The sequence below is a fragment of the Blennius ocellaris genome, assembly GCF_963422515.1.
Source record: "Blennius ocellaris genome assembly, chromosome: 17".
NCBI classification, from domain to species: domain Eukaryota; kingdom Metazoa; phylum Chordata; class Actinopteri; order Blenniiformes; family Blenniidae; genus Blennius; species Blennius ocellaris.
In genome coordinates, this window is record NC_137666.1 from 24990848 (window position 1) to 25008229 (window position 17382).

Below are 17382 nucleotides of genomic sequence, written 5' to 3' on the forward strand. Positions count from 1 at the left end.
TCCCCCTCAACACCATCACCGTCCCCCTCAACACCATCACCGTCTCCCTCAACACCATCACCGTCCCCCTCAACACCATCACCGTCTCCCTCAACACCATCACCATCCCCCTCAACACCATCACCATCCCCCTCAACACCATCACCGTCTCCCTCAACACCATCACCATCCCCCTCAATACAATCACCATCCCCCTCAACACCATCACCGTCCCCCTCAACACCATCACCGTCTCCCTCAACACCATCACCATCCCCCTCAACACCATCACCATCCCCCTCAACACCATCACCGTCCCCCTCAACACCATCACTGTCTCCCTCAACACCATCACCGTCCTCCTCAATACCATCACCGTCCCCCTCAACACCATCACCGTCTCCCTCAACACCATCACCGTCCCCCTCAACACCATCACCGTCTCCCTCAACACCATCACCGTCTCCCTCAACACCATCACCGTCCCCCTCAACACCATCACCGTCCCCCTCAATACCATCACCATCCCCCTCAATACCATCACCGTCCCCCTCAATACCATCACCGTCCCCCTCAATACCATCACCGTCCCCCTCAATACCATCACCGTCCCCCTCAATACCATCACCGTCTCCCTCAACACCATCACCGTCCCCCTCAATACCATCACCGTCCCCCTCAATACCATCACCATCCCCCTCAATACCATCACCGTCCCCCTCAATACCATCACCGTCCCCCTCAACACCATCACCGTCCCCCTCAACACCATCACTGTCTCCCTCAATACCATCACCGTCCCCCTCGACACCATCACCGTCCCTCTCAATACCATCACCGTCCCCCTCAATACCATCACCGTCCCCCTCAACACCATCATCGTCCCCCTCAACACCATCACCGTCCCCCTCAACACCATCACTGTCTCCCTCAATACCATCACCGTCCCCCTCAACACCATCACCGTCCCCCTCAACACCATCACCGTCCCCCTCAACACCATCACCGTCCAGGCGTATAACCAAGGTTATACGCCTGTGTTTTGTACAATGGCAGATCCGCCTGAATTTTGCGGGCCTCGTTGTGACGGTTGCTGGTCAAAATTCCTGATTTAACAGGTGCTTTTCCAGAAAGTAACAGTGTTTTTTTTAGGTGCTGACCCCCAGGCTCCAGTGCACCAGAACCCACAGGCTCCTGTAAACCAGGACCCCCAGGCTCCAGTGCACCAGGACCCCCAGGGTCCTGTAAACCAGGACCCCCAGGCTCCACTTCACAACATCACAGAGGTCAGTGCCTTCAATTCTTTGAGTTTCAACATTTAGATTAGATTAATTACCTGGAAACTTTAAAACTGCTATATTAGATCTAGTTGGGGGCGGGGCCAATCCGATCCAGTATCGGTATCGGGATCCGATCTAACCTGCCGAAATTTAATAATAAAAATAGTTTATTCTCGGTGCCTCATTTGAATTTTTTCTGTGCTGCTTGTTTTCATGGCTGCTTCCTCATCATCCTCACATTTTCTACCTCAAATTGCAGAAGCAGTTGAGCATGAGCCTGATTCAAGAGCTGCAGCTGCAGCCTCAGTCTGAGGGGCCTCAGCAGCAGGAGGAGCTTCAGGTGCAGGAGGAGCTTCAGCAGCAGGAGGAGCTTCAGGTGCAGGAGGAGCTTCAGCAGCAGGAGGAGCTTCAGCAGCAGGAGGAGCTTCAGGTGCAGGAGGAGCTTCAGCAGCAGGAGGAGCTTCAGGTGCAGGAGGAGCTTCAGCAGCAGGAGGAGCTTCAGCAGCAGGAGGAGCTTCAGGTGCAGGAGGAGCTTCAGCAGCAGGAGGAGCTTCAGGTGCAGGAGGAGCTTCAGCAGCAGGAGGAGCTTCAGGTGCAGGAGGAGCTTCAGGTGCAGGAGGAGCTTCAGGAGCAGGAGGAGCTTCAGGTGCAGGAGGAGCTTCAGGTGCAGGAGGAGCTTCAGCAGCAGGAGGAGCTTCAGGTGCAGGAGGAGCTTCAGCAGCAGGAGGAGCTTCAGGTGCAGGAGGAGCTTCAGGAGCAGGAGGAGCTTCAGCAGCAGGAGGAGCTTCAGGTGCAGGAGGAGCTTCAGGAGCAGGAGGAGCTTCAGCAGCAGGAGGAGCTTCAGGTGCAGGAGGAGCTTCAGGAGCAGGAGGAGCTTCAGGTGCAGGAGGAGCTTCAGGAGCAGGAGGACCTTCAGGTGCAGGAGGAGCTTCAGGTGCAGGAGCAGCTTCAGGAGCAGGAGGAGCTTCAGGTGCAGGAGGAGCTACAAGTTGCAATATCCCCTGATGGAGTTAATATTGAGAACGTATATCAGTATTTAGGTTCTTGAGAATCATGTTCAGTCTGTGTGGGTTTGTCGTAAACTTTAGACACTAGGAGGCGCAGTTTGACGCAGACGCACGGTTTTGCTCAATCTGACTCGATGATCAATGTCACATTGTTCTCTCTCGTCTCTGGCATTTGCATGAGGGCCTTTTGTCCGTTAAAATGTTATTTTGAAAGGCAAATTGCAGACTTCCTGTTGGATTTAAGTCTGGTGTATTGGCATGTGATTTTAAGGTCTTGATGAGACGAACAATTGAGTTTTGGTTTGATCTCCGTACAACATTGATACAGGCCATGGTGCCCGTTGTAGTCTTTCTCGGTGGGCATTTTAGCATTTTTAGGTGGCGCTAGAGGAAACATTTTGGCACTCTGGGGGTTAATCTTTACATTTTCTTAAATGTTTTGCCAGTCTTGATGAGCGAGCCAAATTTGGTGAGTTTTTCAGCGTGTTTAAGGGTAGGACTTGAGTCTAATGATGCGGTGGAAAGAGAAAAAAATGAGCAGAAACAATAGGTTCTGGCCTTTTGGCCTCAGTCCCTTATAAAAATTCAGTCTTTTTTTTTTTTTTCAAACAAGCTGAGAAATGTCATTGTTTAACCACAAGTTCTTTTAGCTTTTTAAACTTTCTAGTATTATAACTACTTCAACCTCTTTCGTATTACAGTTTAACTTTCTTCAGCAGCAGCGTTGTACTTTCTTCAAGAAATACTACATTTCTCATGTGTTTTGTCATTTCTTTTTGTTTACTTTCTGCCCAGTGAATCAACAAACAGCGACGACCATGACGGCACCAATCAATTCTGCGTACTTCCTGCCTGTTTACTACGGCCCACAGGCTCCTGTAAACCAGGACCCCCAGGCTCCTGTGAACCAGGACCCCCAGGCTCCTGTTTACTACGGCCCCCAGGCTCCTGTTTACTAAGGCCCACAGGCTCCTGTTTACTACGGCCCCCAGGCTCCTGTTTACTACGGCCCACAGGCTCCTGTTTACTACGGCCCCCAGGCTCCTGTTTACTAAGGCCCCCAGGCTCCTGTTTACTACGGCCCCCCAGGCTCCTGTTTACTACGGCCCCCAGGCTCCTGTTTACTACGGCCCCCAGGCTCCTGTTTACTAAGGCCCACAGGCTCCTGTTTACTACGGCCCCCAGGCTCCTGTTTACTACGGCCCCCAGGCTCCTGTTTACTACGGCCCACAGGCTCCTGTAAACCAGCATCCCCAAGCTTCTGTACACCAGGACCCCCAGGCTACTGTAAACCAGGACCCACAGGCTCCAGTGTACTTCTTCAGCTGCAGCCTCAGTCTGAGGGGCCTCAGCAGCAGGTGGAGCTTCAGGTGCAGGAGGAGACGGAGGTGCCTCAGCAGCTAGAGGAGTCTCAGGAGCCAGAGGAGACGGAGGTGCCTCAGCAGCCAGAGGAGGCTCAGGAGCCAGAGGAGCGGGTTCCCAGCCAGAAGAGACGGAGGACCCGTAGACGACAGAGGCCTCAAAATCAGGAGCAACCTCAGATATCTGAGGAGTCTCAGCTCCCGGAGGAGGCTCAGGAGCCAGAGGAAACGAAGGTGCCTCAGGAGCTAGAGGGGTCTAAGATGCCAGAGGAGGCTCAGCAGCCACAGGAGGCTCAGGAGCCAGAGGAGCCGATTCCCAGCCAGAAGAGACGGAGGAACCGTAGACGACGGAGGCCTCTAAATCAGGAGCAACTTCAGATATCTGAGGAGTCTCAGCTTCCGGAGGAGGCTCAGCAGCCAGAGGAGTCTCAGATGCCAGAGGAGGCTCAGGAGCCAAAGGAGACAGAGGTGCCTCAGCAGCCACAGGAGGCTCAGGAGCCAAAGGAGACAGAGGTGCCTCAGCAGACGGAGGTCCTGGTGGAAGATCATCCGTTTCAGGAGCCGGAACTGAAGAGACGGAAAACTCAGTGGCGTCAGTGGCAGGAAGAGCCTCAGCAGCTCCAGGAGTCTCAGGTGGTATCGCTCTCTCAGGGACCTGAGGAGAATTCGCAGGCAGAGGAGCTGCAGCCCAGCCGGGGGGACACGGAGAAACCATCGCCAGATGCTGAAGCTCCTCCAGTTGCTGGATGAATCTCAGCAGCCGAAGGTGACGGAGAAGCCTCAGACGCTGGAGGTCCTGGTGGAGGATCAGCAGCTTGAGGAGCCGACGCCGAGCCGGAGGGGCCGGAAGAAAAAGAAGACTAAGAAGAATCCCAACGTCCTGAGTAGCTGGGACTGCTGGGAGTGATCTCCAGTAACACCAAGACACAGACAGGTACAATCCAGATCCTCTTCTAGGCTCAAGTTCAGGGCCGAGGCTGGATTTGAAAAGTCAATTTCTCACTGTGTGTTGCAGGCACCTTCTCTTGTGGTCATTCAAAATGTCTTCACAGGAAATGAGCCAAGTAGCATATTGTGTGTGTAAAATGCCAAGATCAAGGTAACGTGGGGTTTACATGTGTTTGACTAAAAGACCAACAACACCTGATGGACGTCACATAACGCTGCAGTAGAGATAAAATCTCCTTTTGTTTTCAGTTCAGGTCCGTTCAGATCATTTCATTCTTCCCACAAGGGGAAATTTCATTTGTAGATTCTAGTGCATTCATGCATGCATCGTGGCGCAATAGAGTCGAGATGACGTTCACTGCAAATTTTCAATCAAATCCAAAACAACAGTCTGGTGACATTTTAGAAAACTTTCTTTAATTCAATAGTCACATTTTTCATTTCATCTGCAAAACTAAGAACGATCCTGAGCTGTGGAATTAAAGAGTATATACACACCTGAATCTCTCTGGAATTACACCCAAATTACACATTGGTGTGTGTGTGCGTGTGTGTGTGTGTGTGTGTGTGAAGACAGAGAGAGAGAGAGAGAGAGAGAGAGAGAGAGAGAGGTGGAGGGAGTGTGTGTGTGAGACGTGTGATGAACTACAAAACAAGATGGCGGATCACAAGAAACTCCATTCAAATGGAGGTTATCAGAGAGCAGGAAGTCTGTCCTGGGTCTCCACCATATACTGGAGAACAATGGAACATGGAAGCTAGTCTTTAGCATCTGCTTCCTGTGTGGCTCTGCTAAAAGACCATTTCTAAAATTTAAGTGAATGAGACTTGCTTTGTAAAACGTGAGGATCATCACGATCAGTCCCCTTAGAGCCTAAAGGGGGGAGGATTTTCAGGGTTAGGGTTAGGGTTAGTCAGTGTCTGCAGGGCTCCCCGCTGTGAGTGATGCTCAGCCATTCCAGAGTCAGAATTCACATGTCACGATTGTGTATCTGGCCTCCTGGTGGACCCTGGTTCTGCTGGTCCCCTGGTGGACCCGGGTACTGCTAGGCCACTTGTAGACCCTGGTGCTGCTGGCCTCACGGTGGACTCTGGTTCTGCTGGCCTCCTGGTGTATCCTGTTCTGATGGCCTCATGGTGGACCCTTGTATCTGCTGACCTCACGGTGGACCCTGGTTCTGCTGGCCTCATGGTGGACCCTGGTTCAGCTGGCCTTCTGCTGGACCCTGGTTCTGCTACAACTTGAAATGTCTCATGACGTCATGGTGTTTTCATCTTTTCTCCAGAAAGGCTTTGGTGAACACAGTTGGCACAATTACCACCCTGACCACTGGAGGCCACCACATGCTCCGCACTGCCTGAAGACACCTGAAGACAGCAGGACTGGATGAATGATGGCTGTTAGCGTCGGGGGCTGTACCGGAGCTGGAGAAGCTTGAGCTCAACAGCAGGGCCCCGGCTGAAGAGCTGATGAATGTTGACACCAGTTCCCTGCGGAGGTAGCGAGACAAAGCGGCGAGCTGTGACACCATGGACTCTAACCGCAGTGCCTCTGAGCCAGCATCAGTCCAGAAAGCTCCAGCACCACCACGGGGAATAAACATGACACTGCTGGGCTTCGCCACGCTGCCGGCAGCAGAAGAGAAAGAAGCTGCTTCATTCCTCTACAGCCTCATCGTCAGTAGAACCTACGCTGTGATGTGTTGCTGCAGTCTGCCTCTTCAGGAAGTCTGTTTCCGATCCAGCGGTGACGTACCAGAGCAAAATCAAGAAATCCTAATGTGGATTCAGCTTTTTTATTTTACATTAGCATTCCTGAACGTGATAGAATGTTCTCTATTCATTCGTCATACACAAGTTCATTCTGTCACTGTGACGTCGCCCTGTTCCTGTTTCACTCCTCCGTGGAGAAGAGAAGCACTTCAGTCGTCCTCCTCCACCTCCAAGCCGGCCGGCCTTCTTCACAGTTCCACAGTATGCAGCACAAGCAGCTGCTTCTGCCCTCACTGTTCTCTCCCTCCGCTGCTGTTCACATGTGAAGAAATTCTCCATCATTCCTCCATCTTGTCAGTGTTGTGTTGTTTAAATCACCCGACTGTACGGAGCCATTTTCTTCATCTGCTCAAATGTCTTCAAGGTGCTGACGTCCTGTTGCTTCAGCTACTGAACTGAAATACAAAAACAATGTTTGAGTAAAATGCAAAACGCTGGTTTTCTTTGGAAAGGTGACATACAGGAAATACAATGCCAGAGAGTACCTAACCTCCAGGATGAAAGTGTGAAAGAGGAGCAGCCATGTGTGACCTGGTGCTCTGCTGGATGAACCGTCCAGGTGAAAATGCAGTTCCATCACTGCTGAACAGATTCTGCTGGTCAGCATCAGCATCACAGCAGCTGGACGGGGGCAGGTGGTGGAGAGAAGCAGCTGCACCACGGTGTCGATGTGATGGATGAGGATGAAGGCGAGACGTCGCATCGGGACAACTGAGGTCACATTTCAGTCCGTGTCTTCCACAGTGTAAATATGATGAATATTCATCCTGGATTAAAGTCCTGCGACAAAACTCAGCAGAGCTACAGACATACAGAGCTACAGAGTCACAAAGCTACAGAGATACAGAGCTACAGAGCCACAAAGCTACACAGCTAAATGGCCACAAAGCTACAGAGCTACAAGCTCCAGAGCTAATGAGCCACAGTGCTATAGAGCTAAAGAGCATCATAGCTACAGGCTACAGAGCTAAAGAGTTACAAGCCACAGAGCGAAAGAGCCACAGCGCTACAGAGCCAAAGAGCGACAGAGCTACAGGCTACAGATCTACAGAGCTAAAGAGCCACATCGCTACAGAGATACAGAGCTGCAGAGCTACAGGCTACCGAGCGACATAGCTATAGAGCTAAACAGCCATAGAGCTACAGGTTACAGAGCCACATAGCTACAGAGCTACAGGCTACACAGCTACAGAGCTACAGTGCGAAAAAGAGCCACAGAGCGACATAGTGAGAGAGCTATAGAGCCACATAGCTACAGGCTACAAAGCTACAGTGCTAAAGAGCCTCAGAGCGATATAGCTGGAGAACTACAGAGCGACAGAGCAACATGCTACAGAGCCACATAGCTACAGGCTACATAGCTACAGCGCTAAAGAGCCACAGAGCTACAGAGCTGCAGAGCTACAGAGCTACAGAGCTACATAGCTACAGAGAGACATATCTAGAGGACCATAGAGCTACAGCGCTAAAGAGCCACAGAGCTACAGAGCAACAGAGCTACAGAGCTACAGAGCTGCAGAGCCACAGAGCTACAGAGCCACAGAGCTACAGAGCTACAGAGCTACAGAGCTACAGAGAGACATATCTAGAGGACCATAGAGCTACAGAGAAAGTTGAAGTGCGTTGGTTTTGAGTTGAACCCTGTGCCCCCCCCCCCGGAGAGAACCATGCTGATGCAGCAGAGAACCATACTGATCTCCATATTAGATGACATTTGATACTTAAATGTGTTGATTTATGAGATGATATCGGAATTATTTGTGAATTAATAAATTTTTATTAATAAATGCCTGTTAGCTGAATTCTGTATTTATTGTTGACATTCGCTGGTTTGTAACAGTCTGTGCTCGGATTTCACACCTCCCCTTTTATTTAAGATTGTTATATTTTATACAGAAATGTTAACTAACTTAAATAAACCTTTTTCAAATGAGACTGATATTTGGTTAATTAACTATTTCCATTTTAATTTAGTTATTAATCAATAACTACATGTATTCAAATTAATACATTTTCATTAATAAATTATTTTTCAAAATTGATTAACTTTAAGCAATTAATCAATTACTTTAGGATTTGTCAATGAGTGAATGACTGTACTGTACTGTACTTTACTGGTACTCTTTGAAATAAGAACTAAAATAAAATGCCATGAAAAAAAATCTGTTTTTTAACTGAGCCCACATCAGTAGGACCAGTAGACCCTAGGAGACCTGGACTCTCTCCTGGATTCTGTCCCATGGATTAAATCGCAAACATTTTGTGAAAAGTGGAGTACGCATCTTTCAGGACCTTTATTGCTTCAGCAGCCTTTATAGACGAGGCCCCTGGGGGAAAAAAAAGTCTTTCAGGCTTCAGGCTTCAGGCTTCAGGCTTCAGGCTGGCTACAATGCTTCAGGTGGTTCTCCTCAGCATTAGCACCTTGGAGAAGAGAAAAGCCCAGATCAGGTTCTACGTTCTGGACGCTGGACTGCAGGTAGGAAGCCGCTGATCACTTCCTGGCTCCTGACCACAGAGTGATTTGTACTGTAGGAAGTAAACGGCCAGCAGAGAGACTGCTCTTCTCACACCTGAAGCCAAAGTGGGCCGTCGGGCTGGAAGGGCTGGATGTGAGCTTGGCTGATGGAGATGAGCCAGCGCACAACAACACCGCCTGGCGGTGATAATGAGCTCTGAAGTGGCGCCGTCGTTCTGCTGCACTGAACAATCAGCTCTTCTTCTGGAGGAGGTTGATAGTTAGACTCCCCGCTGGGCTCCATCATATCTGCCTCCCACTCAGAACGGCTCTGGATCTACATGATTGCCAGCGACGGCAGGTACCGTGTGATGCGTCATTATGCGAGGCGCTGGTCCGTCTCACTGCACAGGACCAACGGCCTGATTCATGTGAGCAGAATGGAAGCAATGGAGGACTCCACTACAGAGCATCATGAATAGAGACTCGTCTGCTGGAGGGTCGGGAAGCCAGAGAGAGAGCCAGAGAGAGAGAGAGAGAGAGAGAGAGAGGAGGGAGAGAGAGAGAGAGAGGAGGGAGAGAGAGAGAGAGAGAGGAGGGAGAGAGAGAGAGAGAGAGCAAAAGACAGAGAGAGAGGAGGTAGATAGAGAGATAAAGAGAGGAGGGAGATAGAGAGATAGAGAGAGGAGGGAGATAGAGAGAGAGAGGAGGGAGAGAGAGAGATGAGGGAGAGAGAGAGAGCAAAAGACAGAGAGAGAGAGAGAGAGATAGAGAGAGAGGAGGTAGATAGAGAGATAAAGAGAGGAGGGAGATAGAGAGAGAGAGAGGAGGGAGAGAGAGAGAGAGAGCAAAAGACAGAGAGAGAGGAGGTAGATAGAGAGATAAAGAGAGGAGGGAGATAGAGAGATAGAGAGAGGAGGGAGATAGAGAGAGAGAGGAGGGAGAGAGAGAGATGAGGGAGAGAGAGAGAGCAAAAGACAGAGAGAGAGAGAGAGAGATAGAGAGAGAGGAGGTAGATAGAGAGATAAAGAGAGGAGGGAGATAGAGAGATAGAGAGAGGAGGGAGATAGAGAGAGAGAGGAGGGAGAGAGAGAGAGAGAGCAAAAGACAGAGAGAGAGAGAGAGAGAGATAGAGAGAGAGGAGGTAGATAGAGAGATAAAGAGAGGAGGGAGATAGAGAGATAGAGAGAGGAGGGAGATAGAGAGAGAGAGGAGGGAGAGAGAGAGAGAGAGCAAAAGACAGAGAGAGAGAGAGATAGAGAGAGAGGAGGTAGATAGAGAGATAAAGAGAGGAGCGAGATAGAGAGATAGAGAGAGAAGGGAGATAGAGAGAGAGAGAGAGAGCAAAAGACAGAGAGAGAGAGAGAGAGAGAGAGAGAGAGAGAGAGAGAGAGTCACACCTCTATCAGACAACAAGAGAAGCATTAATATCTACCACCAAGAGAAATCCATCCAGACCAGATGTTTGCAGCTTCCAGATGCAGACTGATGCAGACTGATCTCACATCATTGGTTTCAGAGTAACAACTTCCTCTTTGGGAAATGTTTTATTAGTGAGTTTCTAAAGGCCCTGAGACGTTAAAAGACATGATCAAGACACTTTCCATCCCTGCAGTCCAGCCATCAGCTGTTCAGTACTGAGGACTGTGTGGAGGGAACTGTATAACATCACAGATGCTGCAGAGTGAATGCTCACATTGTATAACATCACAGATGCTGCAGAGTGAATGCTCACATTGTATAACATCACAGATGCTGCAGAGTGAATGCTCACATTGTATAACATCACAGATGCTGCAGAGTGAATGCTGACAATGTATAACATCACAGAGGAGGATGCAGCAGAGTGAATGCTGACTGTGTAACATCAGAAGAGGATGCTGCAGAGTGAATACTGACAATGTATAACATCAGAAAGGAGGATGCTGCAGAGTGAATGCTGACTGTGTAACATCAGAAGAGGATGCTGCAGAGTGAATGCTGACAATGTATAACATCAGAGAGGAGGATGCTGCAGAGTGAATGCTGACTGTGTAACATCAGAAGAGGATGCTGCAGAGTAAATGCTGACAATGTATAACATCAGAAAGGAGGATGCTGCAGAGTGAATGCTGACTGTGTAACATCAGAAGAGGATGCTGCAGAGTGAATGCTGACAATGTATAACATCAGAGAGGAGGATGCTGCAGAGTGAATGCTGACTGTGTAACATCAGAAGAGGATGCTGCAGAGTAAATGCTGACAATGTATAACATTAGAGAGAATGCTGCAGAGTGAATGCTGACAATGTATAACATTAGAGAGAATGCTGCAGAGTGAATACTGACACTGTATAACATCAGAGAGGAGGATGCTGCAGAGTGAATGCTGACTGTGTAACATCACAGAAGAGGATGCTGCAGAGTGAATGCTGACACTGTATAACCTCAGAGAGAATGCTGCAGAGTGAATACTGACAATGTATAACATTAGAGAGAATGCTGCAGAGTGAATGCTGAACCTCTGTATAAAGCATCCTCATAACTAATCCACAGGCTCAGTTGAGAAGGTGACGTATCGAGGCCAGTCTTGATTTCCTAGAAGGTTTTTCGGCAGCTACAGACCAGCTGAGGAATGTGACGCCCCGATTGGTCTGTTAAGAAACTCATTATGATGCAACACGTCTGATTAAGGAAGTCAGGAATGACATCATATCTGTCATGAAACCATCTTGGTGTCTGCTGGTCCTGACGTCTAAATGCGAATTGGTTTGTCAGTCAACCTGTACAGTGAGGCTCTTTGTAGCACCAAGTGGCTCTGATCTCTGGGAACGTCCAAAATGTCCCTCATGACTCCTGATCTATGGACTTTCACTGAACCCCGGAAGTGTTTTGTGCAGCGGCCATGATGAGGACGGTCTGAATTCTGAATGAGCAAAGGAAAGGAGGCTCATTGCTTCCTTTAGAGCTTCCTTTAGCCTAGGAAACACTGATGCTTCCTTTAGAGCTTCCTTTAGCCTAGGAAACACTGATGCTTCCTTTAGAGCCTCCTTTAGCCTAGGAAACACTGATGCTTCCTTTAGAGCCTCCTTTAGCCTAGGAAACACTGATGCTTCCTTTAGAGCCTCCTTTAGCCTAGGAAACACTGATGCTTCCTTTCAAACCTCCTTTAGCCTAGGAAACACTGATGCTTCCTTTCAAACCTCCTTTAGCCTAGGAAACACTGATGCTTCCTTTCAAACCTCCTTTAGCCTAGGAAACACTGATGCTTCCTTTAGAGCCTCCTTTAGCCTAGGAAACACTGATGCTTCCTTTAGAGCCTCCTTTAGCATAGGAACAGCTGATGCTTATTTTAGAGCCTCCTTTAGGATAGGAAACACTGATGCTTCCTTTAGAGCCTCCTTTAGCCTAGGAAACACTGATGCTTCCTTTAGAGCCTCCTTTAGCATAGGAACAGCTGATGCTTCCTTTAGAGCCTCCTTTAGGATAGGAAACACTGATGCTTCCTTTAGAGCCTCCTTTAGCCTAGGAAACACTGATGCTTCCTTTAGAGCCTCCTTTAGCATAGGAACAGCTGATGCTTCCTTTAGAGCCTCCTTTAGGATAGGAAACACTGATGCTTCCTTTAGAGCCTCCTTTAGCCTAGGAAACACTGATGCTTCCTTTAGAACCTCCTTTAGGATAGGAAACACTGATGCTTCCTTAAGAGCCTCCTTTAGCCTAGGAAACACTGATGCTTCCTTTAGAGCCTCCTTTAGCCTAGGAAACACTGATGCTTCCTTTAGAGCCTCCTTTAGGATAGGAAACACTGATGCTTCCTTTAGAGCCTCCTTTAGCCTAGGAAACACTGATGCTTCCTTTAGAGCCTCCTTTAGGATAGGAAACACTGATGCTTCCTTAAGAGCCTCCTTTAGCCTAGGAAACACTGATGCTTCCTTTAGAGCCTCCTTTAGGATAGGAAACACTGATGCTTCCTTAAGAGCCTCCTTTAGCCTAGGAAACACTGATGCTTCCTTTCAAACCTCCTTTAGCCTAGGAAACACTGATGCATCCTTTAGCAAAGGGACCCGCTCATCCGAACGTAGATTAGGAGTTAGGAGGGACTTTTCAGACGTAGCCTTAGTGTTGTTGAAGAAGCCTTTGTGTCGAGTACACACACTTCCTGTCACCAGTTGGTCACTGCCGCGTGTATGTGTGTGTGTGTGTGTGTGTGTGTGTGTGTGTGTGTGTGTGTGTGTGTGTGTGTGTGTGTGTGTGTGTGTGTGTGTGTGCATGCGCGCGGTGGATCAAAACTAAATGGACGTCTATATCGAGGTTACTGGTAATTTTATAAATACATACCAAAACATAATATATTCAACATGGACTCCTAATGTTTTATCTAAAAGAAGTTATTTAATAGTTTGAGTTTGGATGAACTTGTCCGTATCTCTGTCGCCTCCCAGTCGTTACCGTCTTCACTTTATAAAGCTTCAGTAACATTTGAATGCCTTCTTTCATTTGTCCTTTTTTCTTCACTTCAGACTGTAATCTGACTGGTGATCAGGAAGCGTCCTAACACCTTTCCTTAACTTCTGTAGGAAGCCTCCTAACACATTTCCTTAACCCCGTGGTGTCATCCAGGGGTTAAGGTAAAGTCCATAGATAAGGAAAATGGAGGGATGAGTTGGACGTACCCTCTGACTGGTTGACCCCCCCCCCCCCAGTTTACAATGATCACATTCATTTTCAATTAAACACCAAGTACAAGTGAATCCGCCAGAATACAGCTCTGTATTTCCTTTTTTCACTCTAAAGGTGTTGGATGAAAGTATGTTGATTTTGAACTTTTAAATCAAGCAAAATGAATGAAAAGGTGAAAAAAGGTGATTATCTCACAGCGACCTGCTCTTCAAACCGGCCTCTTCTGCACTCAGTCACCTTGTTAAATGTCAGATCGATTCAGAAAATTACACCAATAAATCAAAGTATTGTTCCAACCCTGAAAGGGCCGAAGCTAACATCCATTCACCCAACACTTTAACAACCACGTCTCTCCATGGAGTTAGAAATATTCTCAGATCTGGTGGAGGAGCGTGGCTACTGGGACGATGCAATCCGTCCACAAGAAGGCGTGTGGAGTCTGGCGGACGTTTCAAGAATAAAACAGCCTTAATATGTTGAACTGACACTGAAATTAAACAAAATAAAGAAACAAACTTATCATCACTGATCAACCAGCACAAGGTCCAACAAACATACGGTTCCCTGATCTTCCATCACGTTCTCTTCCACATGTTGGTCCTCCCCTTGGTGACCTGCCGTCAGTCTCTCATACAAATATGGACAAAAGCATCATATTTAGTGGCGTACAGACATTTTGTATGGCAGGTGGTCAGCATAAAATAAAGCCACCTTTTGCAGCGTGTGGATATTATAGGAGTGTGAGATTTAAAAACAACAACAAAAAAACCACAAGCACGTGTAAGTAGTTGCATATTTATCTAAATATTGGCAGACTTTTAGTGATCGCCCCTAAAATTAAATAAAAAGAAAAGAAAAGAATGAGAGAGAGATAGAGAGATGAATGGAGGTCACTGCACACCACCCTGAATAACTTCATATATAGTTTTATTGTCCCTGTGGGGATTTTTATTTAATCATCCTGTACAGCATTACATGTACTGGGTGTAATTTAAGCGTGTAATTGTGAAAAAAGCTGCAATGAGTCCATTTGAAAATTGACACAGAGGAACCTGGGGGCATGTAGAACAAGAATGTGGTGCAGTTTACTGAAAACTATTATATTTTTTCGGGAATCTGTACAGTAATATAACGTATTGCGTGGTTTAAGTGTGTAATTGTGACAAATGTTAAGGTTGTCGAGGATCACATCAATATGGACCACAGACCACAGTGCACACTATTTTTTATAAATTAACATAAGCCACACCCACCATATTTAAAAAGAAAGAATACATTTGTACATATACAGTATAGTCCACACTCGTCTATAAGGACATGTGTCCACGTTGTAACAGAGTATGAATTTCACCGGGGGTATTGCAGGTTTTTTTTTTCTTTTTTTAAGAAAAAAACAACAAGTTTTAAACATTGCCTCTGTGGTGGGGGATGGACTGGACTGGAGGGAAAGAGAGAGAAAGGGAGGGAGGGCAAGTGAATTACTGCAAAAATACTCGGGATGAGCGAGTACACCACTATCTGTATCTGTTCAACCATCTAAATTATCTGTACTCAGAGTGGGCGGAGCCTAAACCAGAAGTGGGCGTAGTTCCAGTGTAACTGGGGGGGGGGCTTAAATCTGTACATTATTTTAAGACTGACATTGATATGGATTGATCAGAAGTTCACTCGCTCACATACACTGACCAATTGTCAGCAGAGTTACGTGATGCACCTGAATACATCACCCATGTATTGTAGGCATATTGCTCATTTACTCGTAAAAATCCATAAATTAGCGCCATTGTTTAAGCCTCTGAGTTTAAAACTGTGTGAAAAAAAGTCCCGGTACGCTGAGGGGTAAGATTTAAAGGTGCCAGTGTACCGGTGCGTACCGGCCCACTTAAAACACAGAGTTTGTGTTTTGGAAATGTCCAGGCTGTTCTTGATGTGTTGGTGAAGGGTCGGAGGATGACTCCATCTTACTGCCTGTAACGAACAGGAAGCTCGTTCCTTTATTTTGATGCACTCACAGCACTTTATCAGCACTTTATAATGTTCATCAGCACTTTAAGAAGCACACGGCACTTTGAGATAAAGATATTTGCACATATATAAATGAATTTGCACACAATTGTTGTTTTAACTTATTTATTGAATGGTCTGTTGTGGATAGGTCCGGCCACCTGTGGAGAAACACAACAATGAATTGAGCAATGTGCAATATGTGTATTTAAGATTATCTTATTCTTTTAATTGTTGATGTGTGCTGTGAATGTTTGAAGATGTGTGTGAGGAGTTTCCACTTACCTTGTCTTGTGTTCAGGCTGGTGTCCCAGTAAAAGATTCCCCCTGGGACGGACACATTGAAGAAGGTTCCGGGCTGAACCAAGAGGAGGAGCCAGTGGGGGTGTTGCACATAGTTTTAGTAGGGTTTAGGATTTCATTTACTATTTAGGTGTTTGGTTTTAGAGGTATTGGTTAACAGGAGTTTTCTTTCATTAAGTTATAGTTAGGGTTTTGGTTTGGAGGATTTTAACTTGGTTTTTAGACACTAATGTTAACTTTTAGTACCTATGGAGTTTTAATGGTTTCACCCAGTTGAGGGAAGTGTATTTAAGGCGCCTTTTTACATCATTCACTGTTCTGCTGCTGGAGAAGCCACACTCCTCAATCCTCCAATGCATGTTTAGCACGTTGTAAGTTTTTGTTTTGGGCACGTGTGAAAATAAAAGAAAGAAAGATGTGGACCACCTGCAAAGCTGACTCCTCCCTGATTTTACTCACTGCTCAAACTGCTCGCCAGCCATTCTGAGGCCATATCGGAGATCCGAGGTCTAACACTGCCCTTGAGCCGATGTGAGATATTAAAGGAGTCATATCACAGGACTTTTCAAAACGTCCACATGGTTCCTATTGGTCCACAAACATTATATTCAAATTTTTTTGCCCCAAATCCAGCTTGTTCTTGATTTTCAGCCAGTTAAATATTTGATCATTGAGCCTCATTCAGAATCTGCTGTGTTTCAGGGAGCTGGACTGGCTCCGCCCACATGCCCATATTGGGAAGAGGAGGACGTACTTCCTCTCCTCATGCCATGTGCTATTGTTTACATTCTATCTGTCACTATATTATAGAGAAACGCAGTTCAACCAAACCAATAAGAACCAGAATGGAACAAAGAAGGAGAGTCTCCTGAAGAAGTTGTGACTCTGCTGCTGCAGCAGGACGTTTCAGAATGTTAGTAAAACATATTGTGTGTCTGAATGTTATTCAGCTGCACTGAATATTTTCTTTACAAAGAAATGTGTTTTAACAGCAAATAAATAACTATTGACACCAGCTTGAGTGACTCTGGCCTAATCTATGTGCATGTCACACTGAGATCAGAAAATGTAATGATCCTCTACTAATGATCATAATTAGTAGCAGACAGGAGAATATCCTGAGCCCCATTTAATCATAGAAATAACAAGATCACCTCACAATTATCAAGTCCATACATACCTCAGACTCTGCAAAGCCTACATTTGATCTACAGTCTGTATCAGCGCAACTTAACAGACATGAACAATACCTCACAATAACAAATAAAAAAAAACGTGGGTTCATCTGTTGCAAACTAACCAGCCTGGTGCTTCGAAAAGTAATATAAAGGCATATCAATCAGAATATTTTACTTACAGCTCCCACATTTGCTTTATTAGAAGTTTCACAGCTAGTCCAGCGTAGTTCTGGACAATGTTGTTAAAACTCTCCTCCTGAAGTGCTGGAGCGATATATAAAACTTTGGGAAGCCTTGTTGTAGATTCCCACTAAAAATACAATTAATCCACTGGGTCCTCATAGGCTCAGACCAAGGCAGTAAAAATCCATTCCTATGCTCCTTGATACAATCCTTCTGGAGTGTTTTGCCCGTGTCTTCCTACCACTGCAGG